Source organism: Dendrobates tinctorius, unplaced genomic scaffold (assembly GCF_039654945.1).
Source record: "Dendrobates tinctorius isolate UK_male_01 unplaced genomic scaffold, ASM3965494v1 ptg000020l, whole genome shotgun sequence".
Classification (NCBI taxonomy): domain Eukaryota; kingdom Metazoa; phylum Chordata; class Amphibia; order Anura; family Dendrobatidae; genus Dendrobates; species Dendrobates tinctorius.
In genome coordinates this window covers 56934371-56945315 of record NW_027361688.1, presented here as the reverse complement: position 1 = coordinate 56945315, position 10945 = coordinate 56934371, and positions in this window count along the sequence as shown.

Sequence of the window (10945 nt, the reverse complement as noted above, 5' to 3'; positions counted from 1 at the left end):
TCTTCTTCTTCTATTAACTGAAATGGAGAAAAACATGGAGGCTGTATGGTTAGTACAGTTGTTTAGTATCCCTAGGATCTTGGGTATAATTCATGCTGGCTGTGGCACTATGAATGGATGACATTTGTATTCATTCTGCTTCAACAGTCATTCTGTGCCGAGAGAGTCCCTTTAACTCCTTCACCCCATGGCCATTTTCTGTATTTTTTTTTTTTTTTGCTTTCCCTTCTTTCAAGAGCCATGATATATATTTCTCCTTTGCCTCATTTGGGGACACAGACCATGGGTATTATGCTGCTGACACTAAGTAATACAAAGAAAGTTAGGTCTCCCTCTGCAGAATACACCCTCATGCTGGCTCCCAGAGGACCAGTTCTTGTTTAGTGTCCATAGGAAGCACATGGGTCTGGTCTTCAGACCAAAAGCTTTCTTCCAATTTTTAACATTTTTGAATTTTACTTTTTCCATCGGATGAATGGGCGACGGATCCTTTCAAGGCTCCGATCTCCCCGAACCATCAACAGGCAATCACAGGGAGTGTCGCCTCCCCGTATCCTGCTGCGACGTGGGATGCCATGCCTGGGCTGGGTTTTAGGGGCGACGAGTCCCATAAAGGCACCGATCTCCTCGCACCCTTACCGGACGAGCACATGGATTGTCGTACCCACATATCCTCTTCCACAGCCAGGCCTAATGCCGGACAACCAGCCCTGTCCCATCCTAGAGGATTTAACCCCTTGGATATACAGAGGCCCCCTTTTGGCGTCCATGCAGCCTCTGCACCACCACTGTTAAGCGAATGGTGCAAGGAGGTGGATGGTCCCTCTCCACCTCCCTATTAAAGGGATGGTGGATTAAGGGTGATCCCTTTATCCCTGCACCGTTCAAGACCAGCAGCGGCAGAAGGGGGGACTTCAGTACCTGTCGCATACAGCTGGGTTACTTGGCACCCGGCAGCTTCTCCGGGTAAGTGCCGTGGCTGGAGGGCTCTGAACAGGCGTTCAGGGCGGCGCTGGCAAGGGGGCTCATTCTGGATCCTTATTGCATCAGCGCCGAAAAGTTTAGCCCCTGGCTTTGGCGACTGTGTAGGCCAGAAGCCGCGCCCGCACTATGGCGTGCTAAGGCGGCTCCGCCCACTTTTCTCTCTCACCCATGACAGCACCACGGAGAGAGGGGATCCGCCCTTCAGGGACAGGAACCTACAGATAAAAAGGGCGGTACCTCTCCTCCGCCTTCAGTTGGGTTCCTGTCCCTGACAGAGGGACCCACAGGACGGTACCTTTCGTGTGTCCAGGATCCGGGGCCGGCCTGACCGGTGATGGCAGCGGGGAGGCCCCTGCCTCGGGAGGGTGCGGTGCTCGAAGCCGCCACTGCTGGGGCCGATGCGGGCTGCCGGGTGAGCGGGCGGGAGTGACGCCGGAGCCGCCGCTCCGGAGAGGAAGTCGGGGCTCGCGGGGACCCGGTAAACATGCGGGCGGCGCCGGGGTGCAGAGGTGTACCAAGATGGCGGCCGCCCCGGAAGTAGAAGCTGGCTTCCGGGTCCCCAGAACCGGCGCATGCGCAGGGGCGCTCTCCCGGGGACCGCGGTGCAGGATGGGAGCAGTGACGCCAGCCGGGAAATTTTAAAATGGTGGCTGCACAAGTGCTCCGGCCTGGAGGCGATCCTGAAGGGGATAGTGACCAGCAACAGGAGCAGCAAGCCAGGCAGCAGTACCACAATCATCGTCAAGGAACGCAGAACGGATGGTCATTCCAGTAGTCACTCCACGCAGCATAGCACGTCAGCTGTGTAAGGAGCAAATCGCCACCTGGAGAGCAGCCTATTCAGGACCTGACTCCATCTCCCGAATCGATACCTGCAGCCGCATACCTTTTGGGTGAGTGATCTTCGTGAATGTTCACCATTGTATTAAAAGTTCCATTTCCCTTACTAGGGAAAGAAGGGGAAAAGAACAGGGAGTGCTCCACTTGTGCTAGTCCCCTACCTATTTCTTGAGAGAAAAAAAACAGAGCCATGTACAAAAGAAATCCTCTGTTAGGAAACTCCGGATTTGGCCTCTGACCTAAAAGCTGCAATTAAATTGGAGGTCAGCGTGCCCTTACATCCCTTAAGCATAGGGACAAATCAAAAAAGAAAGACACAATAGTGATTTCCCAGTCGGATTCCTCGACATCGGGAGAAATCACGTCAAAACCCTCAGATTCCAGTTCCTCATCCTCAGACGAGGAAACAGAGGGGCGTCACTGCTTCCCCCTAGACGAGGTAGACAAACTAGTGAAAGCGGTAACGTCTACCATGGGGGTGCTGGACCCTAGGCCTGATAAAACAGTCCAGGACATAATGTTTGGGGGACTGGGCCAGAAAAGGCGCGGAGAGTGTTCCCGCTAAATGAAAATGTGCGGGGTCTAATCAAAAAGAATGGGATAAACCGGACAGGAAAAACACCACGGTCCCCTCCCTTAAAAGGAAATATCCCGGTGAGGAAGAGGGCCCGAAGCTCGATGTAGCTGTTGCAAAGGCCTCAAAAAAAAAAAAAAAATTCGCCCTCCCCTTTGAGGACATGGGCACCCTCAGGGGTCCCCTGGATAAAAAGGCAGATACCTTTCTTAAAGGTGCATGGGAGTCAGCTGGAGGTAACTTCAGGACAGCCATAGCGGCAACATGTACTTCGAGAGCCCTAATGATTTGGGTGGACCAACTAGGAAAGCAACTAAGAGAAGGGACACCAAGGGATAAAATCCTAGACTCTATCCCAGTAATAAGGGGAGCGGCTGCCTTCCTAGCGGACTCATCGGCAGACTCAGTCCGGTTATCGTCCAAAGCAGCAGCACTCTCAAATGCAGCTAAGAGACCCTTTCGGAATAGAAAGTGTTTTCAGCGGAGACCACCGAGAGAGCAAAAGTGGGATGACAAGAGAAGAGAGAGATGGTTCCTCCTCTGCAACTTGTCCTGAGACAAAAAGCCCTCTAGGTGACAGTTTGCTCAGGGTGGGGGGAAGGTTAACCCCTTTTTCTCCCAGCCTGGAAAAGAATCTCAACCCATGGATAGTAGGGCCTCCGGCCATTCTAGGCTTAGCGTGACTGCATTCGTCAGGTGTCATTTGCTAAGCAGCTTGAGCCTGGGCCGGGACCCGATTGGGAGACCAGCCCGCGCTAGCAGGTCCGGGGTCATGCGTTTTAAACAAAAAAAAAAAAAAAAAACGCCTCAAAAGTATGTAATGACTCCGCTAAGATCCAGTATGCAAGAGCAGGAAGCCCTAGGAAAAGAAGTCCTAAGCCTGGTAGAAAAAGGAGCCCTCCAGGAGGTTCCCCTGCAGGGAAGGGGCAAGGGGCCTTACTCCCCTCCTTTTCCTGGCAACAAAGCCAGGCGGCAGGTTTCGGACAATTAAAAATTTAAAAAAAAAAAAAAAAAAAAAAAAAGACTCCATTTTGAAGTTTTATCAGGTCCACCACCAAAATCCTGTTCCCGAACTGCTTCATCTCGGTGTTAGATCTCAGCGACGCCTATTATCACGTCCCCATTCACAAAAACTCCAGGCAATATCTCAGGTAAGCCATCTCGATAAAGGGCGAGATAAGAACTCCAGTATAGAGCCTTGCCATTCGGAATATCTGTAGCTCCACGGGTATTTACCAAAATAGTGTCAGAGATGATGGCCCATATAAGGGAGCAAGACATAATAATAATCCCGTATCTGGACTATTTTTTAATAGCAACCAGCTTGGCTCAAAAACGCTGGGGACAGAGGGACAGAGTGATGGACACTCTGCAAGGCCTGGGCTGGCTCCTGAATCTAAAAAAATCAAGATCGGAGCCCAGCAGAGTACAGGAATTCTTGGGTCTAACATTGGACTCAAACATTCAAGAGTGCCGCCTCCCAGACCGCAAGAAGGAGAAAATCGCTCAAATTGTAACGAGCCATCCAAAATCCCTCCATGACATTAAGAAAAGCGATGTCACGACTAGGTTCTCTCTCCGCCGGCCTGCCAGCAGTCCAATGGGCTCCGTTACACACGAGAGATCTACAGTGGGATGTACTAGCCAACTAGTCTGCAGTAGGGGGACATCTAGAGGGTCTTATTACCCTAAATTCAAAAACTACTCATTCCCTAACCTGGTGGAAAAGCCAAGACAACCTTTCCAAAGGGATCCCCTGGGTAACAAAAATAACACATAGTTACCACAGATGCCAGTCCCACGGGGTAGGGAGCACACATGAACAACGAAGTGGCCCAGGGTACGTGGGGAGTTCAAGAATTAGAAGCCTCCTCGAACCAGTAAGAGCTCTTAGCAGTGGGCTACGCATTAACACATTCTTACCCCTGCTCCGGGGTCATCATGTCCGCATAATGTCGGACAATCGAGTCACAATAGCATATATAAATCAGGGGGGAACCAGGTCCCGAGCCCTAATGGACACATTCTCCAGAGTCCTCAAATTAGCAGAGGCAAACCTGCTATCTCTGTCACCACTACACATCCGGGGCACGGAGAATCAAAGGGCAGACTTTCTGAGTCGCACCCAATTACGACAAGGGGAATGGGTCCTAAAGCGGTCCGTTTTTCGGCAGATTGTAAAAATGTGGGGGGACCCGGACATAGATCTGTTCGCCGACTTCAGAAACAAAAAGTGGAAACTTTCTGCTCCATAGACCCCAGGGGGAATCCTCTAGCTCTGGACGCCTTCATACTCCCATGGACATGGGGCCTAACATATGCCTTTCCCCCGATCATGCTGATCCCAGCAGTGCTAAGAAAAGTCAGGGAGGATGGGGCAAGAATGATTTTAATAGCCCCCTTCTGGCCCAAAAGAACCTGGTTCTCCTGGCAAAGAATATTCTCTCTAACCGACCCATGGATCCTCCCGGATCTCCTGGACCTGCTATCGCAGGGGCCAGTGTTACACCCTCAGGCAGGGAGATTCCATTTAACAGCATGGAATTTGAGAGGGCACTGATGAGAGACAGAGGGTTTTCAGAGAACCTGATAACCACATTACAAAAAAAAAAAAAAAGTAGGGAACTGGTTACGATGAGAGCCTACAGGAGAACGTGGGAAAAAAAGAAAAAATTCTTAACCACTTCGGGGGTAAAGGTTCAGGATGAGGTTCACATTGACAAAATCCTAGAATTTCTACAAAAGGGCCTAGAACAGGGTCTAGCGGTCAACACATTAAAGGTACAAGTAGCGGCCTTGGGCACCTTTATAACCATAATGTGGTAGGTAATCCTTGGGTGACAGATTATTAAGGCCGTATCCAGATCCAGGCCGATAGCTAATCAAAGATTACCATCATGGGATCTAAATCTTGTACTATCCACGCTAACAGGCCCTCCATTCGAACCTATTCACTCAGCATCCCTAAGAATCCTGTCGTTAAAAACAGTGCTTCTTTTGGCGCTAACATCAGCTCGCAGAGTGAGCGATATGCAAGCTTTATCAGTAGGGCCACCTTTCACAAAGATTCTAGATGATAGGGTCATTTTAAAGCCTGACCTGGCATATCTACCGAAAGTGTCATCACACTTCCATAAGTCCCCTTCCTTCATTCTGCCCAAATCCTAAAAAGAAGGGAGAAGACAAATTCCACACCTTAGACGTGATGAGGTGCCTAGTGCAGTATCTAGAGGCCACCAAGAAATATAGGAAGGAAGGCTCTCTTTGTGTGTTTTCATGGACCTCGGAAGGGACTCAAAGCATCTAAGAGTACCCTGGCAAGGTGCATAAGGGATGCGATTGACCTGGCATATTCATCCAGTGAAAATACCATCCCGGAAGGGTTGAGAGCCCATTCCACAGGAGTGATGGTGACCTCATGGGCTGAAAGATCTGAGGTATCAATAGAACAAATCTGTAAGGCGGCCACCTGGTCATCACCTTCGACCTTTTTCAGGCACTATAGATTAGATCTAGCCTCTACGTCTGACCTGACCTTCGGGAGTAGGGTCCTTCAGGCGGTGGTCCCTCCCTAAGCTACCAATCTCTGTAATTCTCTCCGTGGTGCTGTCATGGGTGAGAGAGAATAGCTTAGTTACTCACCGATAACGGTGTTTCTCGGAACCCATGACAGCACCCGCTTATTCCCCTCCCCTTCACGAGTGTGGTGGGCACGTTTTACTGTTAGTAGTGTTTCCGTTTAGGCACGGTGCTTCTGATAATAAGCAATATTATAATGTTGTGCATATATTTCTGTTGTCTAACTAACCTGGAGACTCTCTGATGCTCTGTAACCAACTGAAGGCAGAGGAGAGGTACCGCCCTTTTTATCTGTAGGTTCCTGTCCCTGAAGGGCGGATCCCCTCTCTCCGTGGTGCTGTCATGGGTTCCGAGAAACACCGTTATCGGTGAGTAACTAAGCTATTCTGGCTCTTCTCGCCTGGGACGGGATCGCTCGCAATTCTCGTCTCCCCCCCCCCCCCCCCCCCCAACTTCTCCCCCGGGTTACGCTCCCTCTGGCTGCAGAAAGTTGGGCCCCGGTTTGGACCTATTCATGGAACAATCCATGAGGCTCCGCCCACTGGATCACATTGCGGCTGTGGCTCCGCCCCCCGAACTGGTGCCTCTCGCTCACTGCGAGACTTTGCTGCCTCTGCAACTCCCGGTGGCTATCTTGGTCCACCCGGCTGGCTTACACTGGGGCGACTGCTTTGCACATGATGCTGCGCCAGGCAACACCGATGGCTTTTTTTTTTTTTAAAGGGGCACAACGAATCTGCGGCAAAGGACCTGGGTAAGAGCCTTGACCCTTAACATCCGCTAGCGGCTGCTGCGTTGACCCCGGCGGCTCTTAGCGCAAAAGATAGCACTAATCCAATGCAGACTCCAGGAACATCAGGACCCGGTAAGGAGGTGCTGCTCCCTCCCCCTGTAGTATTCCCTGGTCTTAAAGGCGCCATGACACCATGTCCCGGTCCAAGCTCCCAAAGGGTCTAATAAGACTATTACAGTCGTCTTTACTTTGCAAAGCCCTTGACCCCAAATGCGCTCAGGAACTCTTCGCCGCCACCGATCCCAGTGTACCTAGTTCCCCTGAGTGGACTTTGTCACGGTAGCAATCCATGACTTCACTGGCCAAAGAAACTCAATCCCTCTGTGATTTCTCTGTGGATTGGAGTTAGCAAGACTGATATAAATGTATTCTCTCCTACACAGGAGTCATCGGCTAGCACGTATTCTAGAAACGTACAGGCGTTTAGAAAACAGATCCGTAGTACTTTCCCCGAGCAATCACGTGACCTGGTGTCCGTGAGCTGTGCTTTCTTGCTCTCCCTCACCAGGGTTTTGCAGCAAACCAGACTGACTGAATCTGATGTTTTCTTGGATCTGGAATTGCAGATTTCCAGGCATCGATGGATTCGCTTTTTAAGACTGTCAACCAATGTTCTGTCCTGGATCACGCAGTGTCCTTCAAGAGGACTAGACGCTCTCATATGTTTGCCATGCACCCAGAGGTCCGGGTCACAGTTAGCCAGCACAGGGAACGATCGGATAAACACCTTACAGGTCAGAAGCCTCGAGGCTAGGCACGTCTTTTTTTTAGCTGATCTGCGGAAAGGTTGGACTGAATTTCCTGCTGTAGACCCGCTAATATCTCGCCTGGCAGAGACCTCGGGTTGAGCACTCTATCCATCATTTGCTGCGGCGTGGGTAGCTAAAGCAATGGTCTCCTACACCCCTCCTTGGATGCGGCTAGCTGCACTATCCGCAGCAAATGCCATCAAAGGGCATTATGGCTAAGAGAGTTGAAAACGGACTACGCGTCCAAAATCTGATATCTCTTCCTTACCAGAATGGCCGTTTATTTGGAGAAAAGCAAAATCTGCTCATCTTGGATGCTATAGGAAGAAGGAGCAAATTTTTATACCAGCGTCCTTTATTCAGCAAAATCCGTTTTGGTCCTTGTGCACCGATCTGGGCTGGTTCACTATCATTCCGGATCAGGGAATTCACCATGTAGGGTCAAAGGATTCCAGGTCTGTAGACCCAGGCAGCAGTGGAAGTGTCGACCCAGTCCATCTGGATCTAAGGGATCTAGGTCCCAGAGATTTTCCGCTCAGTGTCTTCTGGCGTTATCTGGTTGACACCACCGGCGGGTTAGGTGGCAACCTATTTCTGTTAGCTCAGGACTGGGGTTTTTTTCCGCCGTTCACATAGAATGGGTTAGAGAACTGGCGTCTTCCGGGTACAAAAGGGCCCATCCCTTCCCGCCCTCAAACAATCAAAGGCAAGAGCAAGGGTTTTTTCTCCGAGACATACAGTCACTGATTCAAAACAGAATCATTGTTCCAGTCCCAGGAAACTAACGGTTCGAGGGGTTCTACTCAAACACGTTGTGGTCTTAAAAGGACGGAACTGTTGGAACCATACTGGATTCCAAACCTCTAAACAAGGATCCGTCTTTTCTCGATGGTGTTTTTCCGTTCGTTCGTTACTTCAACTTCGCCATTAGCGAACAGCATTTTCAGGTCAAGGTTTTACCCTTCCTACTTGGATGACCTTCTAATCAGCCAGTGTTACATGAGGTATCAGGATTTCCAGCTAAGAAGGCTTACACTGCTCCCTTAACCACCAGGTCCTCATTGAAATTTCAAGCTGTAAATGCTGGCTCAGACCCTGATACCTCATGCTTAGCCCATGACTGACTGCTGCTGTGCCATTTGCAAATTTCTACTGTGGATCAATTGATGCCACTTTTCATGGTGTCATTCCCTAATTTTAGCTGTTTAGAAAGCTTTTTTTTTTTGTGACCCCCTTAAGATGTTGAGTATACATTTGGTTTGGCCTCCCATTGAATCTAATGGGTTCAGATAGGTTCGACAAACCAAATCTTGAAAGGTTTGCTCTTCTCTATTTGACACCACCGGCATCATTTGAAATAGAATTTGAAAAAGTACTTCAGTGAGGAAATAATAAATCTTATGGTGACATTTTTATGCCCATCAATTTTTCATCCAAAATCCTACATCATATGCCAAATGGACCCCTGTAAATGCATTATTAAAGATTACATAAAAAAAAGTCCTTACCTATAATAACCCATCAAATAGGGAAGCACTTCATGAACAACTGAACCACCTTATTTTTTTGAACATCCCATCAAATGTTAACCATGGATACAAAAATATATTGAAGTGACCAAAGGATATAGAATAAATATACAAATTTTTATTCATTCAAAAATATAAATGGAGACTAATCAAATAGTCCTCATCATATTATAAGACATTACATAATGTCCCTAAGTGATAACAATTTATCTTTAAGGCTAAGTGCACACGATCCGGAACTCTCGCGGAAATTACCGCGAGAATGCCGGAATTCCATTCCGCGGGAAAATCGCATTTTAAATTCCCGCAATTTTGCCGCGGAAAAACTAGCATTTTGCAAGCGTATTTAGCTTGCAGAATGCTAGCGTTCTCCAAGCGATCTGTAGCATCGCTTGGAGAACTGATTGACAGGTTGGTCACACTCGTCAAACATAGTGTTTGACAAGTGTGACCAACTTTTTACTACTGAGGCCGCCTATGCGGCATCAATAGTAAAAGATAGAATGTAAAAAAAAAAAATAAAAAATGGTGTTATTCTTACCCTCCGACGTCCCGCGCATCCGTTCCCAGTAATCCTTTGCGAAAATGCCCGCGATGACGTCAGTTCTCGCGGGATCGCGACGTTTCGCGATGATGTCGCGCGAAAGACCGCGTGACTTCGCGATCTCGCGAGAACGGACGCCATTGCGGGCATTTTCGCAAAGGACTACTGGGAACGAGAGCGTGAAGAGAAGCAGGAAGACTGCGCGGGACGTCGGAGGGTGAGAATAACAATATTTTTTTTATTTTTAAATTCTATTTTTTACAGGGATATGGTACCCAAAGCCCGGAGGACAGTCTCCTCTCCTCCGGACCGTGGGTACCATCCGCAAATGTTCTGCTTACTTTCCGCATGGTGTGCACAGCCACATGCGGAAAGTAAGCGGAACAATGCATTCCTATGGGTGCGGGATCGCCGCGATTCCGCAAATTAATGAGCATGCTGCGTTTTTTTACCGCGAAGCGATCACGCCGCGGTAAAAACCGCAGCATTAGTACAGCATTGCGGAATCCCATAGGAATGCATGGGATGCTTATTTTTCGCGTTTTCGCGGCAAAATCGCGCGGTTAAAACCACCGCGGAAACGCAAAAAAAGCCACGTGTGAACTCAGCCTAACTGTCATTCAAAAATAGAGGTAAACAGAGAAAAGTGCTTAGTGCGATGAATAACATCAAATATGTGCAAAAAAAAGCATCTATTTATATACCGTATTTTTCGCTTTGTAAGATGTACTTTTTTCCCCCAAAATTTGGCTAATGGCGGACGTACAATATGGCGGTACTGCGCACGCGGGTTGAACGTCACCCAGGTACGCTGAGCGATCTGTTTATTCACAGAGATGCCTTAAGTGAAAAACACAAAAAGGCTGAGTCTGTTAGCATCTGTTAGCGTCACAGGTCTCAGAGAAGTGCACGCACGGTATATGGTCACAGGAGCTGGGCCCTAAGCAGAGGGTCTGCGTGCGGCGTCGCAACTGCGGACGCCAAGAGGAGCTGCAGATTGCAGCGCGGCGACAGACACTGCCGCTAGTCGACAATGCCCAGAAGCGGGCGCACTGTCGGACGCTAGCACTGTGGCGGATGCTAATGTGGCTTGTAGCTTGCCACTGGCTGGCGCCGACTCTATAGCTAAGTCCCTATACACACTCGTAATATCAGAGGGAGGGGATCTTAAGGCATCATTCGCAGGTTCATGCATCCATCACCATTCACATAGTAGCAACTTGAGACTATACTAGCGCATGGTCGAGTGGCCATGCAAACCTTTTATAGCCAGGACCTTCCAGAAGCTTCCAGATCCCTGAGATGGACCAATCAGATCTGGAGAAGGACCTGGACATGTGGCTCCCGATCTCC